The sequence below is a fragment of the Chionomys nivalis genome, chromosome 18, assembly GCF_950005125.1.
Source record: "Chionomys nivalis chromosome 18, mChiNiv1.1, whole genome shotgun sequence".
Taxonomy (NCBI): Eukaryota; Metazoa; Chordata; class Mammalia; order Rodentia; family Cricetidae; genus Chionomys; species Chionomys nivalis.
The window spans coordinates 38,873,427-38,885,792 of NC_080103.1; positions in this window are offsets into that span (position 1 = coordinate 38,873,427).

Here is a 12,366-nt window from a genome sequence, read left to right on the forward strand (position 1 = left end):
TTAACACTATCAACCTCTGCAGAGATGAGGACAATGGCCCCCTATTTCGCTTTCTTCTTTTCTAGACAATTATTTGAACCTTAACTTAGTTTTTAGACATAAGTGCCTGTGTTTTAAACACAAAGCAGAGTCAACACTACCCTAAATATGCTGTGAGTTTGAATGTGGTTGCACGGACTTATAGAGCAGAGAATACTCTTGAATATTTCTGGTGCTCAGAGTGCACAGATATGAGATTTAGATGAGGGTCTGCCATTCATTACTCCTGCGGTTCTCTCTAGGTCACCTGTCCTTCCTTATATCCTGTTTTAGTTTTGGAATTGAGAGGTCAGCGGGGTGGCATTGTGTTGCATCTGTTCTGTTGTAACCAGCCTGCTGGCTTAGGGTGCCCAGGGCCGTCTGTCCCCACTGCATCGTTGAGGTTTTCTGGAAAGGTTGAAATAAGTTATTGATTTTAAGATTTTGACCTTACCATTTCACTATAAATGATTAAAGGGAGCACTTGAGAAAGAAGAGTGGTCTTTTGGTGTGAATATTTTAAAACCATTCTACCTCAATGATGTTTCGTCTGCCATTTCGACTTGTAGGTAGGTCAGAGATCTATTTAGACATAAGCCCTCACTGACGGCAAGACTTCATAATGAGTTTTGTTTATAAAGACAAGGTCCACCTGGTCAGTAATAGACTGCTAGCTCCCCAGCAGGGACCTTTTGCTTATTTTGCGAGTGAGGGAAGAGGAATATTTGTTCAGTTCCAGCAGACCTAACACACAGTCTATTTCTGGCTTTGTGACCAGGGTCTGTCCCCATTTCTTCTGTAAATGTCATAAGGATCTGTGTACCCAAAGTTGTGTTTATTTTCCCCCTTTGGAATAGACTATAGTAAGAAATTTTCTTTATGATAGAATGTTCACATTTATTATATTAATCTTTGATTTCTAATCCATGCTTTATAAAATCCTTCCCAGAACTGTAGATTCTTATTGCAATAGTTTGCAACTCCTCAAATACAATTGCATAATTACTCAGTTGCTACAAGATGAAGCACTAACTTTCTTTAGTTTGCACAGGGATTATTTTAACAGAGGTTTATGTATTTAAAGACTTAGAGAAATTAGGTTTCTATCAAAGTGGGATATAATAATGTCCTATGGAAACAAATTATTGTCTTTCTCATTATACTATCTACCACTTTTAGGACTGATATCCCAGATGTCAAGATAGATGCTTAGCTACATGGTTTTATTTAATTTTTACATTAAATCTACAGAATAACATTACCCCCTATAAAAGATAGTTTAATTCTTAATAAATTGATCAATATGCTCTTGTATAGAGTTGATACAGGCCCAGCCCACTCTCTTACCTTCTTTTCAGAATAATGAAACGTATAATGAAATGTATAATAATAAATTGTACATCCCCTTCATTCATACTTATTATGCAACTAATATTGTTCTATTATGGTGCATTCAATGGCATTTAAAGTGTTAATGAAGGCAACATTACAAACCTCAAAGAAGCCTCATCCCATCTTTTGACCTCTTAATAAAGTTAACAGGTTAGGCTACTTTGAGGCTCATCTTCTCTAAGTGCAAATTTCTTTGAGTCAAGCGACAGTTTATGAGTTATACCTTTGAAATAACTATAAAGAAGTTAGCAACGATTTTTCTAAGCTAGTAAATTATAGCAAGCCTGCTCTATGTGCTGTGATAAAAAACTTCTCAGTAAAAGTTCCTTTACATGTGTGACATGTATACATCTCTTCTCTACCATTCATATATATATATATATATATATATATATATATATTTTTTTTTTTTTGATTTTCAAGACAGGGTTTCTCCGTAGCATTTTGGTTCCTGTCCTGGAACTAGCTCTTGTAGACCAGGCTGGCCTCGAACTCACAGAGATCCGCCTGCCTCTGCCTCCCAAGTGCTGGGATTAAAGGCATGCGCCACCACCGCCTGGCTCCGTTCATATATTTTAAAGTTGTACCTCTACTACTTCTGGTTATTACACAGGAAAGCTTTAGCATTCTGACCCAGTTTCTTCTACCTGATAGGACATGACAGGTTCTACATATTTGGAATCTACAGGTAATGCACCTCTGTATTCAAGTACCTGGAAGGCAGAAGGTCCAGGACAGGTCTGTGCTCAGCCTTTATTGGCGGGAGTCCCAGGGACCTGTACAGAACGCCCTCCTTACCTTGTCACCTCTCTGACAGCTTCTGTTCATCTAAATCTAAATCTAGAGGACAAATGGATTTGTTATAGAAGTGTTTGATTGTGTCCCTGTCCTTGTACTTATGGGAACTTAAACTGGCTATGAGGAATGGTCAGCATCAGTAACAGGAATGCACAAGATATTTTAAACAGCTAGATGGAGGTGTGTGCCCCTTAATCAGCTGTTTTTCCTAGAATCAGTTGTGTTTATTGTTTCTAATGTGGGTGGATGGTAATCAACACAATAAGAACTATGATTGAAGATTTAAAGCAGGGTCTGCCTACTCAAACTGCCTTGTATGTGTCTGTTCCATTGTATGAATGCAAGTGCAAACATGCCATAGTGAATGTGTGGAGGCAAGAGGAGAACTTTGGGAGTCAGCTGTCTTCTCCACCATGGGTTGTGCATATTGAACTCAAGCAGTCGGTATTGTATATCATGTGCATTCCAACCTACTGAGCCAAATCATTGGCCCAAAGAGTCTATAAATTATAAATCAGATAAATAAAGCATTTTTAAAGCTAATATAAATAAGAAAAATCAACTGTCTAGCCAACTTATTAACACCTTGAATATTACCTTCCCTTGAATATCTGAAGGTTATTTTCTATTTAATAGTTGTAAAGTGTAAACTCATCTCCAACACCGGTGCCCTTCTTACCAACATTCCCTCTGGGTCCCTAGAAGTAGAACATTTGAACACTCCGAAGAACTTGTCGTAGCCCCTTTCATTCTGCCCATTTGTGGTTATCATTCTCCAAGGATAAACTATAACAGAACATAGGTGTTCTTGTTCTGTTTTGTTTGGTTTGATTATTACTGTTTCCAGAGGATCTCACAAAGGCTCGAGGATCAAAAAGACCTTCAGCTCCATCTGCCTGGTGGTTTAAAGTCAGCAAAGAATAGGCAAAACATCTTGTATCAAACTCAAGGAACGATTATTGAACATTTGAGAATAAAATAAAGTTATTGAAGAAATTTGCTACTTTCAACTTCCCAGTTTGGCCAAAGAAGGAGACAGCTATTGGCAAGAAACTATGGTCACATACACTGATTAGAGATCTTGAGTAAGAAGCAAAGTTACCCTGGTGAATATTTTCAGAGAAGTGGGTTCTAAAACCTTAAGCTTTATGAATAAAACTAAAAGAATCCTTAAGTTCTGCAGATATCCATTAATAGATTCATCTAAAAATAACTTTAATCTTATTTTTCTTAACATTATACTTAACACTTTTCAGTTTTTGTTTTTACAACAAAACTAAGCAATATTTGGCTAGTGCTGCATGGTTAGTTAGGAGTTGGAGATTTGAAGTTAGGAATCCTTCAAAATTTTCAATTCTATAAAGTATCCCACAGGTGATTGTCCATATCTTTTCACAGTAAGAATAGAAATTATATTATTATAATGCAAATTGTACTCTATTAACAGAAAATTTAGTCTGTTTTCTTATTCACAGAACCGAGCGACAACTTACTAAATTTATTTTCAATTTCCCTGAAATGAACGTTTTGCTAGGACTGAATGTTTTCTGGAATAAGCAAATGGGTGTTGGTGACCTCACTGTTTCCAGTCATCTATTTCTAGTACAAATAAACTCAACTGAAATCTAAAGCAAATGTTTCTATGCATGTCATTAGTATGCAAACAACCACATATAATTTTTCAATAATTTAGCTGCCATTTCTTGGAATTCAAGAGATTCAACTGATGAATTCTGGGCAGAAATCATTCATTGATCAAGAAGTAAAGAAAGTTAAGATTAGATGTGATTTTTGCCCTTTGCGGTAAGTATCTATTGGGGAAAATATTAGCAAGTCACAAGAAATGTTTCCTGGATGAAAGTTTAAAACTGTCACGCCCTGGTAGATAAGAAAACACCTCTGGCCACTTAAGTACACAACCCAAGTCTCTGAATGGTGCTTAATCACAGGAGAAGGTAGAAGCAGAGAGGGGAGTGGAGAAAAATGTATAACTCAATAAAAACAATAAAATAGCATGGTGCTTAAACCATTCTATATGTCAAGGTTTTCTGATGTCTCTTTTGTAATAATTTGAGGCGTTCATGAATCAATTGTTAAAGAACCAAAATGAAAATGCATTTTGGCCAAGGACGTTGCCATAGCTAGATTGCATTTTGGTCATGGATGTTGCCATGGTTAGATTTTCAGCAATGCAATCAATTTCGATTCTTATCCTGGTCTCTTTAGTGCCGTGGAGTGTGCCGCACTGTCACCCCACACGCTGTGACATTCTCTTACAGCTGAGTACCAGCAAGAAAATATGAAAATTAATTTCTTAAGAATATGCTTCTGCTTAAAACCAATTTAACCTTATCAAGAAATCTTTGTTTCTAAATAAAGAAGTAAAAATTCAATTAAGAACAGAGGCCTAACATGTGAATACCATTTACATGATTAAGCAGTGATAACACACTGTTCTGCATTTAATTCCCACACACAGTATTGAACCAAATGTGAAACTGATACTTTGGTGACATTAAATATCCATAGCTTTGAAATGTGCTGCCATTTAATTACTGCCAAAGCCGTGTGCCTCCGAGCTGTCTGTTCATCTTTCCTAGGAGGCTTTAATACGGTACTGCAGGAAAAATGATTCAAAACTGTGAAAAGCAGCGCAGTAATTAAAAACTGCAAGCATGCTATCACAGAGAGGGCCACGTCCACAAAAGCGAACATGATCTCTGCGCTCTACATGAAAATGAGACTCAGACCTCATGTCCAAAACTGAACTGTAAGCATTATGACAGGTTCTGAAGCATGCGCACAGCCACCAGCACCTTTAAATCATTAGCATCACTCCCCTCTCAAAAGAGAAAGGAATGCCTGATTAAACTGATAACTATGTCAGGAATTAACTGACTCACAGAATAATTTTCATCCAGGATCCCCTTGTTCCATCTTAGACTAAAGCTGAATTTTTGCTAAATTGTTGTATTCTACCCCGAACACCAAAATCAAATGAACAAAACCAGTTTTGTTTCCTGTCTTCATTGTGCCATACTCAAGAAAGGAGAGAAAAACTACTTAGGCCTGTTGACTAAATTGATTTATTGATTGACTGATTGATTTCTAATTAAAAATACAAAATTAGAGACAATTCTGCTGATTTCTTATTCCAAGAATGTTTAGATTTTCAGAACCTGTGTTCTATTGCTGGTGTTAATGAAAATATCTGTTTCTTTTATTATATGCTGATCATATGCAATGACTTACGTTTTCCTACATCCATGGAAAACTATAAAGTTTTTACTTCTGACACTGCTACTAAAGAAAACCATTGATAGACCCTGTCTTGGGGTTTTCTATTGCTGTAAAGAGACACCGTGACCACGGCAACTCTTGAAATCTTTAATTGGAATACTTTGCTCACAGTTTCGGATGTTCAGTTCTTTATCATGATGGGGAGCAGGGCAGTGCACAGACAGACGTGGTGCTAGAGCTGAGAGTACTACATCTATCTTCAGGCAACAGGAAGTTCACTAACTGTCACACTGAGGGAAACTTGAGGAGCAAAGATCTCAAAGCCTGCCCTACAGTGACACACTTCCTCCAAAAATGCCACACCTCCTAATAGTGCCACTCACTCTCTTTGGGGACCGTTTTCTTTGAAACCACGATGGACTCCAGAATCAGTATGCACCTTTTCCAGTCCTCCACTCCCCAACTCACCCTGTCCAAGTCAATGCACTACACGTCCTCAGGCCTTCCTTCTGCACAGTGAATCTTTTTCTGATTTTATGGACAGCAAACAAGAATCTAAATATAGCCTTTCCAGTTTATTAAACCACAGAAACTGATATCACATCTCATTTTAAAGTATGTACACAGAGATGATACATTAAATGAACTGTTTATTTGCTAATAAACATTGAAACAGCTCTTAATTTTGTTTTCTTTGGTAAATTTAAGGTATACATCTTGCTGTCTTCTGGTCATCATACATTGCATTTTAATGGAAACCCCTCATGTGTTAGTAGGAAAAGCAGAATGCATCAATGTCCTGGAGTTCTTCAGAAAATTAAATATGTTTACAAGTCTTAGGCAGAAATCATAGCTTCTCTTTTCTGGAAAGAGAAGTTGGTTTCATTTTAATTCATTAAATAAATGCTGTGTAGTTGATTTGCATCTGTTCAGAGGAACTGGCCAACTGTAGATCGTTGTTTTGTTTTGTTTTATTGGTTTTTTTTGTTTGTTTGTTTTTTTGTTTGTTTGTTTTTTGTTTTTTGAGACAGGCTTTCTCTGTGGTTTTGGAGCCTGTCCTGGAACTAGCTCTTGTAGACCAGGCTGGTCTCGAACTCACAGAGATCCGCCTGCCTCTGCCTCCCAAGTGCTGGGATTAAAGGCGTGCACCACCACCGCCCGGCTTGTTTTATTTTTTCGAGACAGGTTTCTCTGTGTATCTTTGGGGCTTGTCCTGAAACCAGTTCTTGTAGACCAGGCTGAACTCAAACTCACAGAAATCTGCCTGCATCTGCCTCCCAAGTGCTGGGATTAAAGGTGTGCACCACCACTGCCCAGGCTGCAAACTGTAGGTCTTAAAGATTCCTCAGTTCTTTATATGGGTGTCTATTGTACAAATGCACTAAGCCTGAGAATTCTGTCCTTAATATTTTGCTTCTGGAAAAAATGCTAGTATAAAATAAGTCATCCACGTGTGCAGTCTTAAACTTACTGATTTCTATCAGCTGTAATCTTTTGCAATTTTTCTCTAACTGTTGCTTGGTGTACTGTGCAAACTCATCCATTGTTGAAAATGTCTTGTCTTTATTACTAGGAAGTCTTCATTGTTTCCCAGTGTTTCTGAATATCAGGGTTTACCCCTTGATGATGTCATGCCCTTTTAGGGCACCTTAATTTGCTCTGCTTGGAAGGATCCTTTGCTTCCTGCGTTAAAATTTCACTAAAGATCTGGTTACTTTCTTAATGGTCTCAGTAGATAAAATTGCTTGATTTCAGTCATAATATTTCAATTCCCTAGAATTGACCAGTTGGTATAATAATTTACCTTTTACTGATGAAAAATGTAGAGATGTTGTCAATGATATGACTTATGTTTCATAAGGAACTATCAATACATTCATTATTACATTTTCACATTTCTTTGTCCTCTTGCAATTTTTATTTTGTATTTATCTTATTTTATCTTACTAATGTATTTTAGTTGACTTTGCTCTATTTCTTTTTTTTGTTTTTGTTTTTGTTTTTTGAGACAGGGTTTCTCTGTAGTTTTTTGGAGCCTGTCCTGGAACTAGCTCTGTAGACCAGGCTGGTCTCGAACTCACAGAGATCCGCCTGCCTCTGCCTCCCGAGTGCTGGGATTAAAGGCGTGCGCCACCACCGCCCGGCCCGACTTTGCTCTATTTCTATTCCCTCAATCGTTCCAATCAATGGTTGTCTTTAATTCTCATGAATGAGTATATAACTGAACATTATTGTGTGGTACAAAGTATTCTTACTGCTTTTCAGAAATTTGTAACTTATTTATCTTTGAATCAACTGTTAATTCAGAGTGCTTCTTAAATTTCTACTAAGTTAACAATGTGGTTATTACTCACTTAATTTCTTATTTTTTTCTGAGCCATGAAACTTTCAAGTTAAGAAAAACCTTTTCTTCCTTTTTTACAGAATAATAAGCAATAAGTTTCTCCCTAAACTCATGGCCTATCTAGGTCTCTTTAGCAATGTCAGGTATGGGCTCTGTATCATAGAGCAGGCCTTATATACAATCAAAAAGCATTTGATTACTTGACAATAAAAGGAACCCGATGACATATTTCCCATAGATAAGCCCTTATCAGAAGTTTCTTCTTTCAGTAGACAGTAATTAACAAACGGACCCACAACTAGACAATGTGCAGCGAGTGAAAGAATTTGGAGTACTCAGTCATATATGAATGTCTTTATCAGCCCCTTCTCTCTTTTCATGGTTGAGGGATCTATGCAGAAGATGAAGTAGAAAGATTATAAGAGATGGAGGTCGCCAAGGAAACAGTGTCTTCCAGATACATCAAGACTGAGATACGTATGAACTCACAGAAGCTGTAGCAGCATGCATAAGACTTGAACAGGTTCAAGCTGGACAAAATCCCTGCGCTGAAAAGAGGAAGTTGGTGCAAAGTACCACTTCTAGCAGAGAAACTACTTGCAGTTGATACCTTCTGGGAGAGGTTAAATCAGTTTTCTCCAATGGAGTGTCATTGGGTATTTCAACCATAGTGCAGGGTAGGCCTGAGGCCATGGACTAGCTAGCCAACACAAAATGAACTCCATATTTGTGTGCGTGGGGAGTGGGCTTTCAGCTCATTTTGCTTTATTTTGTCATTTTTTATCTTGTTATTTTGTTTTGATTTATCTTCTTTTGTTTTGTTTGGCTCTTTATATTTTGAAAGAGAGAGAGAGAGAGAAAGAAAGAGAGAGAGAGAAAAAGGCCATGAAGTTAGAGAAGTGGGAAGGAACTCCAATTTTTGCTACCCACATGTTCTTGGTTGTTTCAAAATCCACCGGAGGGTAATTGACTCCTAGGGGACGCACCCTGGAGAAAAACTGAGTCTCACCCTCCCAGAAGCTATCAGTTGCCAGTATCTCCTCATCTAGAAGAGAGACTTCATGCCCACCCATCTTCTCCAAGCTGGGCTTTTATCTGCCTTGGATTGTGCAGATCTTAGGAATGCTGTCACAACTGTTGTGAGCTCATATGAGCAGCTTCCCTGTTCTATCTGTAAAATGGGTTTCCTTATATTTCTTCATCTCCTCTGGCTCTTACAATCTTTCTGCCCCTCTCTTCCGTTATGATTGCTGAACCATGGGAGAAGGGGTCATGATGTAGATGTCCCATTTAGGGCTGAACATTCTGCTGTCTCTCACCATTGGCACCTTAACTAGTTGAGAATTTATGTGTTGACTACCATCTACTGTAATAGAAGCTTCTCTGATGAGGGCCAACAAATATGATGTCATAGGATTGGTTTAATACTATGTCATGTTAGTAGAATAATAGCACTGTGTTCTTCCCCAGGGCCTATAACCTGTTTAGACATGGGTCTTAGCCGAATAATGATACCAGGCATGAGTTTCATTGTTGAGTGGGCTTTAAATCCAGTAAAAAGTGGATGGTTACTGTCATAACGTTCATGCCAGTATTGCATCAGTTGGCTCATCTTTCCGGGCCAGTCATTACTGTAGCTCATAAAGTTCAGAAGTGGGTAAGATTATTGATTATGTCTCTCCTCTTGTAGCATAGTAACATCTCCCAACACTATGAAAGCTAAGCAGTAGAAATGAAGCTGGTACCAGATTGATTTCTAAATGCTCTGTGACTGAACTGTTTAGTATGAAGCATATTCAATAATATGGTATTCCCTGTTCCATTATTCTTTATACCTTCATACAACTGAAATCTGTCTTCCCTGTTTTGAACCCCAACCATGGTCTCTAGTTTCCTGACATTAAGTATATTCCAAATGAAACACAAACCTGAAGATTCAGTTTAGTATCCATATATTAGGAAAAACACGTCACATTTTGTACTGGGTTACTTCATTCAGAATGAAATGTTTCCAGATATACTCATTTAGCTATAAATTTCATGATTTCACTTTACTTAACAGTCAAATAATATTATGCTATATAAATGTATTATACTTTCATTATCCATTTATCAGCTGATGAATGGGGTGTTTGGTTTCCTATCGATTATGAATAGAGTAAGCATGAACATAGATGAGCAGGTATCAATATCATAAAATACAGTTTCCATTATGTAGATGCCCAAGAGTGAAAAAGCTAGATCCTAGGGTAACTCTAGTTCTATCTTTTTGAGAAATATCCACACTGATTTCCACAGTGGCCACATGGCATATATGTGCACTCTCAGCAGCAATGAAGAAGCAGTTGCCTTTCCTCACATCCAAGATAGCATTTGTCAGTTTTAAAAAGGGCAATTTAGATTAATCTCAGCCATTCTGACTGAGTGAAAATGAAATCTCAAAATGATTTTAATTTGACTTTCCCTGATTGATAAGGATGTTGACTATTTTAAAAATATTTTTTAAGACATTCGTACTACATCTTTTGAGAATTCTTTGTTTAATTGCCTGACCCAGTTTTTAATTGGGTTGTTTGTTTTCTTGATGCTTAAATATTTTTTAAAATTTGTATGTAAGTTCTAGGTATCATCCTCTCTTAGGGGTATAACTAGTTAAGGTAAAGGCTGCCTCTTCAGTCAAATTATAGTATACTTAGCTTCATAGATTTATTTTTAATTTCATTAGGTCTCATTCATTAACTATTGGCTATAATGCTTTCACTACTGGAGGGTCCTGTTGAGAAAACCCTTTCATGTACCAATAAACTCAGTTATATTACCTAATTTTACCTCTATCAGCTTCAGATGTCAGGTCTTGTGTGAGGTCCTGATCCATTTGAAGATGAGCTTCATACAGGATGGATTAATGACAGTGCTTTGGGTTATTACTGTGACAGACCTGACCATCTTTTGAAGGAGGATTGTAGAAGGAGTTTGGAAATTTGGGCTACAAGGGCCCTGTGGGATGTTCTGTGGGAACTTGGCAGCTAAGAATGTTGACTGCAAAGGATGGAGGCCTGCCTTGTGAAGTTTCAGAGGGAAGTTTTGAAGACTCTCTAGGGGCCATTGTTAATTTAAATTAAGACTCTGTGGTTCTGGTTAGCTTGGGCTGAAAAAATAAATCAGCTGTGATTAATACAATACCAGAACCATTGGAGCAAAACCTTGACATTCCTGGGACATTTGATGCTGGTCAGCTGGAGCTAAGAAACTAGTGGTGATTAAGAAAAGACTAGCATCACTGGTGTGAAGTCTTCTGGGAAGTGTTTCCTGAGAGAACAGAGAAGCTGTGTTCCAGAGGCAGCCATGGTTGTACCTCATCTTAGAAACTGGATGTGGTAATGTGTATGAGTCACCCAGGTGGTACTGGTTTTGAAGGCATAAAGGGGTCATGGAGAGCAGCTGAGGATTGGCACTGTGAGAGGCCAGGAGAGGCCATTGGGGGAGGCGCAGCCTCAATGGCAGTTGAAGACCCAGGACTGAAGGAGGCATGCCAAAGAAGTTGAGGCTTGGCACCATGAAGAGAGCCCATGAGAGGCCATTGATGAAAGTGCAACTCAATTGCAGCAAAGTAGCCCACATTATGGAGATGCTAGCACCATGGGAAGACCACCAAGAACAGCAGCAGCAGTAGAGTAAAGCCAGCTGGAGCCTAGAAGACAAGCTGTCTGTGAAGAGGGTGGAGCTGGAGAAGTGACCCAAGCCCTTCGGAGGAGTCCAGATAATTGTGAGTGAATCCCAGATGATTGTACATTGAGTTATTTATATTGTTGGAATTTGGTTTTACTTGATTCAGATTGTAAGAGTGCCCTGGTTCTTTCCTCTTGAAGAAGATATTTTATTTAATTTTGATTTCTAAGGGACCCCACAAATGGAAGACTCAAACTTTTAAAAGAGATTTGACATTTTAAAGAGACTAAAATTTTAATGTGCTTAAGTTTGTAAAGACTTCAGGGCTTATAAAATTATTTATGATCTTAGTGTGAGATCTTGGGAATGAATAAGAAAGAAAGGATTCTCCATTGTGGAAATGTACCACATTTTCCTTACCCATTCTTCAGTTCAAGAGGCATTAAGGTTATTTCCAGGTTCTGGCAATGATGAACAATGCTGCTATGAACACAGTTTAGCTCATGCCCTTGTGGTACAATTGAGCATCTTTTGGGTATATACCAAAAAGTGGTATTGTTGTATCTTAAGGAGGGTTGTTTCCTAATTTTCCGAGACACCACCATACTGATATCTATAGGGGCTGTACCAGTTTGCAATGCAGGAGTGTTTCCTTTACCCGACAACCTCTCCATCATACACAGCAGAAAAAAATAATGACATCTTGAAATTTGCAGGCAAATAGATGGAGCTAGAAAACATCATATTGAGTGAGGTAACCCAGACCCAGAAAGACAGTTATCATATATACTCACTCATAAGTGGTTTGTAAACATAAAACAAAGAAAACCAGCCTACAAAATCATAATCCCAGAAAACCTAGACAGCAATGAGGACCCTAAGAGAGACTTGCATGGATCTAATCT